A 13,476-nucleotide genomic window follows, 5' to 3' on the forward strand; every position below is an offset into this window, starting at 1 on the left:
CCCCAGCATCTAGCACATTTCTTGACCCACAGTAAGCAGTGAATGCAAATTGTTGAGTGAATGGATTAATGAAAAGTTCAGACACTGCACAGAACGTGGCAACTTTGCATCTGGGAAAACCAAGACTAAAACCACTGAAAGGAGAGATGATTCTTACCTATGTTTAAAGATCTGCGGAACAAATAATTTCACACTAAACATCAGTACTCCCATTGCAGTCTTTTGGCATGAAATGTGCAAACTGTGACTGGAAATTGATTCAAGCTCAGAGATAGGCAGCTGGGGAGAACACATTTAAAAAATTATTGCTGATGTATGCTGTGACATAGCCCAGCATGGCCCCAGAGGCCAGTGTATGACCAAAACTAATGACATTGGGCTTTTGGCTTAAAAGATAAGAAAGTTCAGCTGTAAGAAGGGACTCAGAACAAATTTCATTCCCATTCATTTGTTTTAGATGTTTGGATTTTGAGTCGATTTGAACTGGTTTTCTAGGTGGAGCCATTTACAAAATCTAATATTTGGCTTTTGTTAAGGTTGTGTGCATCAGTGCAGTTTTACTCTAGCTTCTGGTTCATAGACAGTCTCTATAAGACCACTGTGGTTCTCAGTGATTCTCAGGCAAGATCATCAGTTCTAAGAATCCTCTTGCTAGAAGGTCCTGGAGTATTATTTTGTCCAGTCTCCTGCCTGCAAAGGGTCATTTGATTTGTCCAAGGCAGATTGTTCACTTGTTTTTATTTATTTAGCAAACATTTACTGTTTACTCTCTCAAACATCATGGCTAACAAGAAGACTAAGATATAATATATCCACTCTCAGAGTCACTCCTTGAGGACAAAGGCCACATCACAGCCTTGTTTTCTCTTTACACAGTGCCTGGTCCAGCGGTTGTAGCAGGTATGGTGGCATTTGCCACTTTTTGGTGCCCAGTGTTAGACTCTTCATCCAATCTTTGGAAATTTTCCCATTATATGAGTCTTAGGGAGAGGTAGGGCCCTCCTGGAGCTTCAGGAGCTTCAAAGATAAAGTAATTGCCTTCCCAGGGTGTTTGCAGCTCAGGTGTGAGCCTGTGATCTAGACTTGACCAATTAGATGCACGTGTATGAGGATTTTACCAGGGAGCCACACGCAGAAGCCAGGGCTGTGGAGGGTGTGTTTTGGAGATGGCACGAGCAGCAGTAGGCTTCTGGAGGCCAGTGGTGGTACCAAAGGCAGCACCATTGCCCAGGGCCAGCAGAGGCGGAGGTCTGAGCTGCGCACACCTCGGTTCACTGGCTGCTGCACTCTCGTCCTCTCTGAACTCTTCTTGTCAACTGAATTTGGCAGAGGCCTTATGCCTGCCCATTTGCCGGGCCTGGCTCTCCAACCTTCCAGGTAGTTCTGTGAGCTCCTCAAGCCCCAGAATGCTTCAAGGAGCCAGAGCTGTTTTCTGTTGCTTGCACCTGGGACACCTGATTTGTGTAAACTCTTGGTTTACTAACCCCAGAATAACAGTACCTTTCTTACTTTTCCATAATTTAATTTAGACTCTGGTGTGTTTTTTGTTTTTTTGGTTTTTTTTTTTGGCTGCACCACCCTGGCTTGTGGGATCCTACCTAGTTCCCTGACCAGAAATGAACCAGCTCCCTTGGCAGTGAGAATGCAGAGTCCCAACCACTGGACCACCAGGGAATTCCTTTTAATTTATATTCTGAACTCCCATTATGTTGGGTGGTAGATACTTCATCTCAGTCAATTCAGGATCTCATCTCCTCAGTGTTTTTTTTAAACTAACATCAAAAATTAATTTTTAATGTTTTAAAAACACAGAAGAGTGAGAAACAGAGAAAAACACCATAGATAATCCCACCATTCTAATTTAACAACTGTTATTTCATGTGTATAAGTTTTTACAAATTTATGAATACACTTAACACAAACAATTCTTTACGCTTCTTAACACATTTTAAACTAATATTATTGGATCAATATTTTCCTTGTGACTTCTGGGCATTCATAATGCAATTATGAATTTTATTATAAAATTTTCTTTTAGAAGTTTATATATTATTGAAAAATTAAAACCTATGAGAGTTGAAACACTAGTACTGTGAACACCTGTATAACAACTTTCTGGATTTGCTTTCTCTCTCTCTCCTCAATGTACCTGTATGTTTCCCCCACTGAATTATTTGAAAATAAGTTACAGAAGTTATGGTATTTTAATCTCTTAATAGTTCAGTGTGATTTTCCTAAGTAAAAGGACTTTCTGCTACATAATTGCAATACCATTACGACAGTTAAGAAAATTCACAGTAATTTCATAGTATCATCTAAAATCTAGTACATATTCAAAATTCCCCAATTGTTCCCAAAACATCTCTCATAGCTAGATTCTGGGAGCCTCTTTTTTAAGTTCCTGGAGGCTTAAATATCAGTGTTGGGGGGTGGGGTAAGAGTGAGGCGTGGAGTCCTTTATGGGAGGAAGTCTGGAAGACTGCTTCACCATGCCTGGATCCTATTTCCCCTCTTGGGTCTTCTTGCCAGATTCTGCGGGCTTCTTGGGTGAACTGCTCAGAGCCCAGATTTCCCGCATTCAGATTCGTCTAGTGTTTCTGTTGATAGCGCCCCCTCGTGGGGGCTAGGGACAGGTACACCTCAATGCCCAAGCTCTTTCAGCTTTCCTTCCTATGTTTTCTCATTCTGAAGGCAAGAACTCCCTGATCGGCTTCTTTGTTTTCCTTTGGCATGAGTCCCTTCAAGGTTCAGTCTTTTGAAACTTAGAAGCCTTTTTAATGCTTTTCTGGTCGAGCCATGGTCTGACCCCTTACACAGAGAACGGCCATGGGATAGGAGGACATACTGGTGGTGTAGGAAAAGAACATCAGTTAATCTTTCTAAATATTATCCCGGCTTATTTGTTCTGTGCCGACATTAACACATGTATTTAGCTGTTATGCCTCAGGATGGCCATGCTGGTTGTTTAAATATTAAAATACTTATGAACTAGACTGCTAATCCGGTTATCCTAAAAGATAACTTTGGCTGGTGTCTGTTTTCTTCATCTTTCTCACATGTGTATTTTTAGATATTTATGGATACAATTAATGCAGTGGTAAATTAACGCTATAAAGTGATAAAAAGCCACTGTCCTGAGTCCCCTGTCCCCCAGGAAGTCCAGCCTCTCCCCCAGGACACTTCAGATCTCCAAGAGGCCAATGGGTAAATGCCGAGAAGAGCAGGGTGCCTCCAGGAACCTCTAAATCCATTCTGATGGGTGGTGCCAAGACTCGCAGCCTGTTCTGAATATCCTTGTAGAGTAAATGTAAATCAGATCTCATCACCCTCCTGCTTAAAAGCCTTCATTGTCTTGGCTCCCTGTTTCACTCAGAATTAAATTCCAGCTGCCTCACAGAGCACCCAGGGCCTTATAAGGTCTGGCACTTGCATCCCTCATGACTATCTCCCCACCTGCTTCCATCAGGCCTTCTACTACCCATGTCCTGGCTGAGCTAAACAGGTCTTAGGTTGAATGTCATTTCTCCTGATCTGGGCTCAGGCTTCCTATAGCTCTTTGAACTTCTTTTATAGTAGAACTCATCATAACCATTTCCTGTGATTGCTGCTGTCTTCCCATTAGGACTCTGAGCACCAGAAGGCTAGTGTTCATACTTTTCTTGCTCATCATTTCACCGCAAGTGTCTAGCGTTGTATTAAACGTTCATTGGAAGAAGTGATGAAATTTATGCATTCATAAATGCATATGTGTGTGTCTGTTTACTCACATACACACATGAGAGAGTCGACAGATGGGACTCAGAAAAGGGGGATAATCTGGAACGTGGCTAAAAATGGAGTGATGTCAGATCAAGTGTCCACATGGAATCACTGCTGTTTGTGGGTAGGAAGAGGTAGCCTGAAATCTAGTAGCCTGGTGAAAGGAAATTAGTTGAAGTGATGCAGATTGGGACAGGAGACTGTTTTGCAGATGATTATAGATGCCTTTTCATGGCATCTTAAGATCTCTTAGAGATAAAAGTTTAGAGAAAAACCAGGGTTGCTTATATCTTTACAGTGTGGAGAAAGCAAGCATGAAGGAAATAGGAAATCTACCCTCCACATCCCTGAGTCCATCAGCAGAGCAAAGTGACTCTTGTCACTTTGGGAGGCAAGGCCCTCCCTGCAGGGGGATTATGTATCTCCATGCTGTTGACTGGCTTTGGCCAATGAAATGTGGGTGGAAGAGGTATGTGTCACTTCAGGGTGAGAGCAATGAGTGTGGTGTGCAGATCTCCTTTTCCTTTGGCCAAAATGACAGTCAATGTTCCAGATGGAGCTCGCACATCAGACTTGCGCTGTGAGTGAGAGACCAGTACTCTGGGGTTGTTACTGCAGTACTGCTTTCCTAGTCTGACCCTTATGTGCAATACCACTGGATCTTTGGATTTTTTTTCCCCATGTTATAAATACAGATTTTTTGGTGAAATACTTTAAAAAGTTTGTAATGAATTCAAATCCTATATATATATGTATGTATAGGTATGTGTGTACATGTGTGTGCGTGTGCACAGTTGTGTCTGACTTTGTGACCCTCTGGACTGTAGCCCACCAGGCTCCTCTGTCCATGGAATTTTCCAGGCAAGAATGCTGGAGCCAGTTGCCATTTCCTACTCCAGGGGATCTTCCTGACCCAGGGGTCGAACCCAAGTCTCCTGCGTCTCCTGTATTGGCAGGCGGATTCTTTGCCACTGCACCACCTGGAAAGCCTGTGTATATATATGAAACATTGGGAGGGTGGGTCAAAAAACATGTGTAGGCCAGTGGTTTCCTATCTTGGAGTTAGACACAGATACATTATGATGTACAGGACAGACATGCTCCTTACTTCATGGGGAGTTTCAGGAAATAAACGCTAGATAAAAGAGACATTATTTCTGAGTTATCCTTGCAATAAGTACTACAAAGCCAAAACACAGGGTGCAGTGAGAGCTCTCTGCGGGGAACTGGCCAGGTGAGGGTGGTAGCGGTGGGGTCAGGTGCAGGTGAGAATGGCCAGGTGAAAGGCCCTGACAGGGCAAGTACAGACGCTGGCCTTTGCCTGACTCAAATCTCGGAGCTGAAGGAAGTTTGAGGAGCTTGTAACTGGAGCTCTTAAGAGATAATGAGTGGTTCAAGTGGTGTGGGAGTCCTCATAGGCTTTGAAGAATAGCTTGGGCGTTAGCCTAAGGGTAATAGGGAGCCATTGAATGATATTTAGCAAGGGAAAGTTGTGGGAATGTGACATCCATTTAATCATTTTTTATTGGTTTATTCGACACATCTCAGTGTCCACTCTGTGGAAGGTATTGTGCTTACAAGCACAGGAAATGCAAAACTACGTCCTGCCCTCAAGGAACTCATAGTTTAACTTAATAAAGTGGTTGCCACATGGGCACAACTATAAGTTAAAGTAGAAGATGGTGTATGCCGCCGTTTATTCAATCACTTATTTATTCAGTAGACATTTATTAAACACTCACACGTCTGTGCCAGGCACTTGTATATATTGGGTATATAGTGAACAAGACATCATGGATCTTACAGTTTAGGTCACCCCAAAAGGCAAAGTTTCCTTATTTTTGAAGTGACAGAAGTATTCGCAACACAACAAAATTATTGTGATGTTTACGTGAGAGAAAGTGCTTAGCATAATGTCTGAAGATAAGTACTCTGTAAAAGACAGCTTGTTATTATCACTGTTATTAACATGAAGGAAGAATTTCTAAGATCAACGTGATTTGAAGTATTGGATGCAGAAGGAGTCAAGCCTGAGGAAAATGAGTGGCTCCATAGAGGCTAGAACAATTCTAGAGTGGCAGAGGTGTGTGTGTGTGGTGGGAGGATCATTATAACACACTTTTGACAAATAGAAAGATCAAGCTTGTGATGGACAGATAACAAGACCCTCTGTGGACTAGGAGAGGGAAGGAGAATATGAGGTATGGTAAAACTGCTGCTGCTGCTGTTGCTGCTGCCGCTGCTAAGTCGCTTCAGTCATGTCCGACTCTAAGCTACCCCATAGATGGCAGCCCACTAGGCTCCTCTGTCTGTGGGATTCTCCAGGCAAGAATACTCGAGTGGGTTGCCATTTCCTTTTCCAATCCATGAAAGTGAAAAGTGAAAGTGAAGTCACTTAGTCGTGCCTGACTCTTAGTGACCCCATGGACTGCAGCCCACCAGGCTCCTCCGTCCGTGGGAGTTTCCAGGCAAGAGTACTGGAGTGGGTTGCCATTGCCTTCTCCAAAACTGATGCTACAGAGATTTATAGAGAGCATCAGTTCAGTTCAGTTCAGTTGCTCAGTCCTGTCCAACTCTTTGCAACCCCATGGATTGCAGCTCGCAAGACCTCCTTGTCCATTGCTAACTCCCGGAGTTTACTCAAATTCATGTCCATTGAGTTGGTGATGCCATTCAACCATCTCATCCTCTGTCACCACCTTCTCCTCCTGCCTTCAATCTTTCCCAGCATCAGGGTCTTTTTCAGTGAGTCAGTTCTTCGCATCAGGTGGCCAAAGTATTGGAGTTTCAGCATCAGTCCTTCCAATGAATATTCAGGGCTGATTTCCTTTAGGATGGACTGGTTGGATCTCCTTGCTGTCCAAGGGACTCTCAAGAGTCTTCTCCAACACCGCAATTCAAAAGCGTCAATTCTTTGTCACTCAGCTTTCTTTATAGTCCAACTCTCACATCTCTACATGACTACTGGAAAAACTATAGCTTTAACTAGACGGACCTTTGTTGGCAAAGTAATGTCTCTGCTTTTCCATATGCTGTCTAGGTTGGTCATAGCTTTTCTTCCAAGGAGCAAGCGTCTTTTAATTTCATGGCTGCACTCACCGTCTGCAGTGATTTTGGAGCCCATAGGAAGAGCACAGGAAGAACAATAGACGACCAGGCATTTCCTGACCAATCCAGGGTGTGCGGTCATTCCGAGTGCATACCCATTGGCAGGATGGTTATAGTCCTTTCTGAACTAATAAAATTAAGAAAAAGGAAGAAAAACATTACCTGTTCTTCTCTACAGAGCTCTGCAACATGGGACTAAGGTCAGTCAGGTAGATGAGTCAGGGTGAGCCAACAGGTACTCTCTGCTTTGGAAGTGGGTGCTTCAAGTGGTGCAGCTGTTTTAGCTGATTTGAAAGGATGGAATTCATTTGACATTGAACAGATCTAAGTGTTTGATAATAACACGGTGATAGATGTTATGTAAACATGATGTATTATAAGCCAGATTATAGATATATCATGTGCACACATATGTATATACATAATAATACTAAAAGAAATCAATCCTGAGTATTCATTGGAAGGACTGATGCTGAAACTGAAGCTCCGGTATTTTGGCCACCTGATGGGAAGAGCTGACTCATTAGAATGCTGATACTGGGAAAGACTGAAGGCAGGAGGAAAAGGGGACGACAAGGATGACATGGTTGAATGGCATCACCGACTCAATGGACATAAGTTTGAGAAAGCTCTGGGAGATGGTGAAGGGCAGGGAAGCCTGGTGTACTATAGTTCACGGGGTTGCAAAGAGACACAACTGAGTGACTGAAAAATAATAACAACCAAAACATATAGAGCAGTGCTGTCCAGGAGGCATATAATGACAACCATATATGTAATTAAAATTTTTCTAGTAACCACATTAGAATAGTAAAAAAAAAAAAAAAAACAACTATGTGAAAATAATTCTGTTACCCTCAAACTGAGTTTGCCTCTTGGTAAGTATAGAGTCAAAAGATACAACCAAACCAAAGATTGGGAGAAGGAAGGATTCATCATTTCTTGCAGCAAGTAAGTAGAACACTGGGGATCTTTCCTAAAGCAGTGTCTCTTGGCACAGCAAAACTGGGGATGTTTTAAGCTGAGGGCACATGTATATTCATGAAGGGGCTTGGGTGGTCCACATAGTCCAAGTTTGAGTTGATTGAAGTCACTAAAGGAGTCAGTAAAGGTTGACATCATCATCCCTTAAGTTCCAGCTGATCTGATGGTTGAGGGCTTTAGGCTAATCTTTACCACTGAAACACCACTAGGAGTCCTTTCAATTGATGTATATTATCTTTGCTGTTATTCCATCTCTTGCCTGATAACAGTTACTTGTTTTTGTGTTCTTTTGTCCCCTTAAGATCATTAAGAGGACTTCTGTAATGGTCCAGTGGCTAAGGCTCCAAGCTCCCAATGCTGGGGGCCCAGGTTTGATCTCTGGTTAGGGAATTAGATCACACATGCTGCAACGAAAGATCCCGCTTGTCACAATTAAAATCTAGCACAGCCAAATAAATACTATAAATAAGTATATTAAAAAACTTTTAAAAATCACTAATTACTGAGACTTGTTTAAGTATTGTGACCAGGCTTTGATCTTTTTTTTTTTTTTTTAATATAGCCTGAAATTCCATGTGTATTTTACATTGACAGCACATGTCTATTCTGGCTAACCACATTTCGGGTGCTCAGTAGCCATATGCACCTACTGGCTACCAGTATTGGACAGAACAGACTACAAAACAATGGCTTTCAAACATTTTTGAATGGAGTAAGAAACACACACACACTATAAAAGTTAAGCAAAGTTTTATGAAATAATAATCATACTGTGAATTTTGCACTCTGATATTTTCTGTTTAGTTCTATTTGGTTAAAAAACATATAGGGCGTGACCCACTGGTCATAGATTGTTTTATGAGCACCTATTTGTGGATGCCTGAAGTTTGAAAACCACCAATAGGAGAAGCCTGTAGAGTCGCATCTTGACTGAGAGGCTGAAGGGATAGGCTCTAGTATTAACGGTGAGGGTAAAAATTACCTTAAAGTTCCCTGGGTCTTTACAGGGCAAAAGGCAAGAATGAACTTGTCTTGTTTCTTTTTGTGTTTTGCTTGTGACCTTCCTGTCTATGAGGCACTGAGGGCAAATTCTAATGTGTTTTAAGAGCTGCAGGACACATTTTTCTCTCTTTCTCATAATTGAATTCAAATAAGGTAAATGTGTGTGTATTGACAACACCCTGGATACAATATATGTTTTAACTGACGTATCTATATGTGTGTTTAGTGGCTCAGTCATGTCTGATTCTTTTCGACCCTTTGAACGATAGCCCACCAGGCTCCTTTGTTCATGGGAGTTTTTAGGCAAGAATACTGGAGTGGGTTGCAATTTCCTTTTCCAGGGGATCTTCCTTGACCCAGGGATCAAATCCATGTCTCCTGTGTCTTGCATTGCTGGCTGATTCTTTACCCACTGACCACCAGGGAAGCTCTCTCTATATATGTATATATACATATATGTGTGCATGCTAAGTTGATGCAATCATGTCATGATTCTTTGCAACACTGCATTTCCTATGTATCCTGCCTTGGCAGGTGGATTCTTTACCACTTTGCTACATAGGAAGCTGCCAAACAGTGCTAAAAAGCCTGTGTAACTGACCAGAAGCAAAAGCTTGATAGAAGTTTTTGGATGGTAGCTGACTCCTTGCCAGTGGGAGCCATATTTGAAAACTATCTGAGGAAAATGGAAAAGATTGATGCTATGGGAACTGATCTGGGGATTCCTGACGTGGCCACACACCCTCCCCCTACACCCTAGGCCCTCTGCAAAGTGTGGAACCCGGGGCTCCCGTATTGATTCCAGGTGCTTTTTCTAACCTGGTTGCAGCTGATTGGACTAGAGGTTGACACTTGGCTATAGTTTAGCCAGTCAGAGTCTTCATTTCTTGAGAATCTGCATAAGGAGAAATAGAAGGTATGGTTAAAGTCACGGGCATGCGTGGGCCAGGATTGGTATCATGGTGAAACTGCACAACTCAGATTAAGACATTAGGACTTGAACCTGTGGACCAGGATGTGAACCTAGCCAAAACCCCAATTGGCACTTGAACCCAGGTTTTTTTTGTTTGACTCATTGGAAAAGACTGATGCTGGGAGGGATTGGGGGCAGGAGGAGAATTGGACGACAGAGGATGAGATGGCTGGATGCCATCAATGACTCGATGGACATGAGTCTGAGTGAACTCCGGGAGTTGGTGATGGACCCGGAGGCCTGGCGTGCTGCAGTTCATGGGGTCGCAAAGAGTCGGACATGACTGAGCGACTGAACTGAACTGAACTGAACTGATGCAGCATGTGGGATCTTAGTTCCTCAAACAAGGACTGTACCTGCGCCCTCTGCAACGGAAACACAGAGTCTTAGCCACCAGACCACCAGGGAAGTCCTTGAACCTACGGTCTTTTTTAAAAAATATTTATTTATTTTTGGCTGCATTGGGTCTTCATTGCACTCAGGCTTTCTCTAGTTGTGGTGAGCAGGGGCTACTCTTCATTGTGACGTGAGGGCTTCTCATTGCCGTGGCCTCTCTTGTTGTAGATCATGGGCTCTAGGTAGATCATAGGCTTCAGTAGTGGCAGCACCAGCACATGGGCTCAGGAGTTGTAAAGCAGGAGCTTAGTTGCTCTGAGGCCTGTGGGACCTTCCTAGACTAGGGTTCAAACCTGTGTCCCCCACATTGGCAGGCAGATTCTTCTCCACTGCACCACCAGGAAAGTGCGGAACCCACAGTCCTTTAATTGAGATCACATATCTGGCCTTAGGACTTAATGAAGCTCAAGTTCTTTATGTCTTATTGCAGAAAAAATTCAGTGAGAGACCAAGTGATAGGTAAGAAGTAGATTTATTTAGAGAGATACACATCCCATAGACAGAATGCTGTCCATCCCAAAAGGCGAGATTGGCCTTGGAATGACTCCACAGAGTGTGGGCCATCTCAGAATGTGAGATGCCCCAAAATACAGGGTGGTTAGTTTTTATTGGTTGTATAATTTCATAGGCTAACAAGTGGGAGGATTATTCCAACTATTTTGGGAAAGGGGCAGAGATTTCTAGGAATTGGGCACTGCACACTTGGCCTTTTATGGTCAGCCTTGAATTGTCATGGAGAAGGAAATGGCAACCCTTTCTATTATTCTTGCCTGGAAAATTTCAAGAACAGAGGAGCCTGGCAGGTTATGATCCATGGGGTGGCAAAGTGTCGGACACAATTGAGCACAAGATGGTGGAAGTTGAGTCTTCCACCATCTTGGACCTAACAGGTTCTAACTAGTCTTTGTCATCTCCTCAACGGCTCTGTTGCTACAGATGGTGACTGCAGCCATGAATTTAAAAGATGCTTGCTCCTTGGAAGAACAGCTATGACCAACCTAGACAGCATACTAAAAAGCAGAGACATTACTTTGCTGACAAAGATTTGTCTAGTTGAAGCTGTGGTTTTTCCAGTAGTCATGTATGGATGTGAGAGTTGGACCATAAAGAAGACTGAGTGCTGAATAATTGATGCTTTCAAACTGTGGTGTTGGAGGAGACTCTTGAGAGAGACCCTTGGACTACAAGGAGATCAAACCAGTCAGTCCTAAAGGAAATCAGTCTTGAATAGTCATTGGAAGGACTGATGCTAAAGCTGAAGCCCCAATACTCTGGCCACCTGTTGCGAAGAGCCAAATCATTGGAAAAGACCCTGATGCCAGGAGAGACAGAAGGCAGGAGGATAAGGGGATGACTGAGGATGAGATGGTTGGATGGCATTACTGAATCAATAAACATGAGTTTGAGCAAGCTCTGGGAGATGGTGAAGGACAGGAAGCCTAGTGTGCTGTGGTCCATGGGGTTGCAAAGAGGCCAACACAACTGAGCGGCTGAACAACAACAAGGACGCTGTCATTTTTTAAAAGATTTTGTCCTGCCCACTTCTCTCCTGTTTCAATGCAAGGTACAGCTCAGATAGGCTTAAGTTATGGGGGAACAGAAAGGTGGAATTTGCAGAGAAAGCTAATTTGCAGAGTAATTTAAAGGGTAGAAAGAAACCAAGAAGACAGAGCAGGGTGGGCTAACAAATTTCTGGGTCCTGTTTAGGTAGCCTGGTGGTTCTCAATGGGAAATGATTTTTGCATTCCCCTCACCAGGGGATATTTGGCAATGTTTGGGATCATTTTTGATTATTACATTATTAATTATTACTTTAATCATTATTAAAGCTGAGCTACTTGAGAGAGTGTTACGAGCATCTACTGAGGATGTTTCAGGGGAAGTGGGAGCAAGACAGTAGTCACCAGTGAGTTCCTGGGATAAGCCACTGAGAGTCCTTGGCTTCAGGCAGAAAAGAATTCAAGAGCAGCTAGCTGAAGTAAAGAGGCAGGAAGTTTATTTAGAGAGATACAATTCCATATGGCACTAATTGTAAAGAACCTGCCTGCCAATGCAGGAAACATAATGAGACATGGGTTTGATACCTGGGTTGGCAAGGTCCCTGGAGGAGGGCATCCAGGAGAATGAAGGTTATGGTTATATATGCTAGAAGGAGTCCCTTGGAGCAGCAGAGAGCATGCAATGGGACAGTGAGGAAGAAAAAGGCAGGGAGAACTGCCTGGTCAGACTTAGGACACACCAGAAGGAAGGGCATGGTGAAGCTTTGAGAAGTGTTTCAGAGGTAGAAATGTTTGGCTCAGCATATGTCTAGGTTTAGGAACAAGAAATGAAGAGATCCTAGATGGGGACTGGGTGATTGGTAAATCTGATAAAGGAATAGAGCAAATAGGACAAATAAAAAATAGATATTTTTAGGACTTCCCTGGTGGTCCAGTGGTTAAGACTCTATGCTTCCACTGCAGGGGGCACAGGTTCAGCTGCTGGTTGGGGAAGATACTGCATGCTGTGTGTGTGTGTGTGTGTGTGAGAGTCGCTCAGTCATGTCTGACTCTTCGTGTCCTTTGGAATGTAGCCCACCAGACTCCTCTGTCCATGGGATTTTCCATGCAAGAATACTGGGTTGCCATTTCCTTCTCCAGGGTATCTTCCCCACCCAGTGGTCGAACCCAGGTCTACCGAATTTCAGGCAGACTCTTTACTGTATGAGCCACCTGAGGTGAGGTAAAAAAAAAATAAGGAAAAAAAATTATTTTTTTAAAAACTAAAAGCAATGCAATATGGCTTTTGAACATGTAGTTGGTATAAGTCTTCAATCCCAGGCCCCAGAAGTAACCCACTTTTACCTACGATTTAAAAATGTGTGTATTTTAATCTTGGCTTATACTGTTCTATTTTTCCCCACAATATGTTCTGTGCATCTTTTCAAACCAGTTGATGTATATTTACAATGTTATTATTAATGGCTACATAGTATTCCACTGTAGAGGTGTGCATAATAGCCAACTGAGTATTGATGGAAATGTGGGTTGTTTTCAGGGTTTTTTTTTTGTCTTTTTGTTGTTTTTGTTACCAACAAAGCGATGTATGTCTTTGTATGTCTTTGGATTTTTGTGCTAGTGAATTTATGGGATAAATTTTTTAGAGTAGAATTTCTGAGTCGAAGGTTAAACACGTTAAAAAGATTGGATAATTCTTCTAAATTTCCAGACAGCCAGGTTTTTAGAAGTGATTGAAGAGTTCTGGTTTGGTCAGGT

The sequence above is a fragment of the Capra hircus genome, chromosome 17 (assembly GCF_001704415.2).
Source record: "Capra hircus breed San Clemente chromosome 17, ASM170441v1, whole genome shotgun sequence".
NCBI classification, from domain to species: domain Eukaryota; kingdom Metazoa; phylum Chordata; class Mammalia; order Artiodactyla; family Bovidae; genus Capra; species Capra hircus.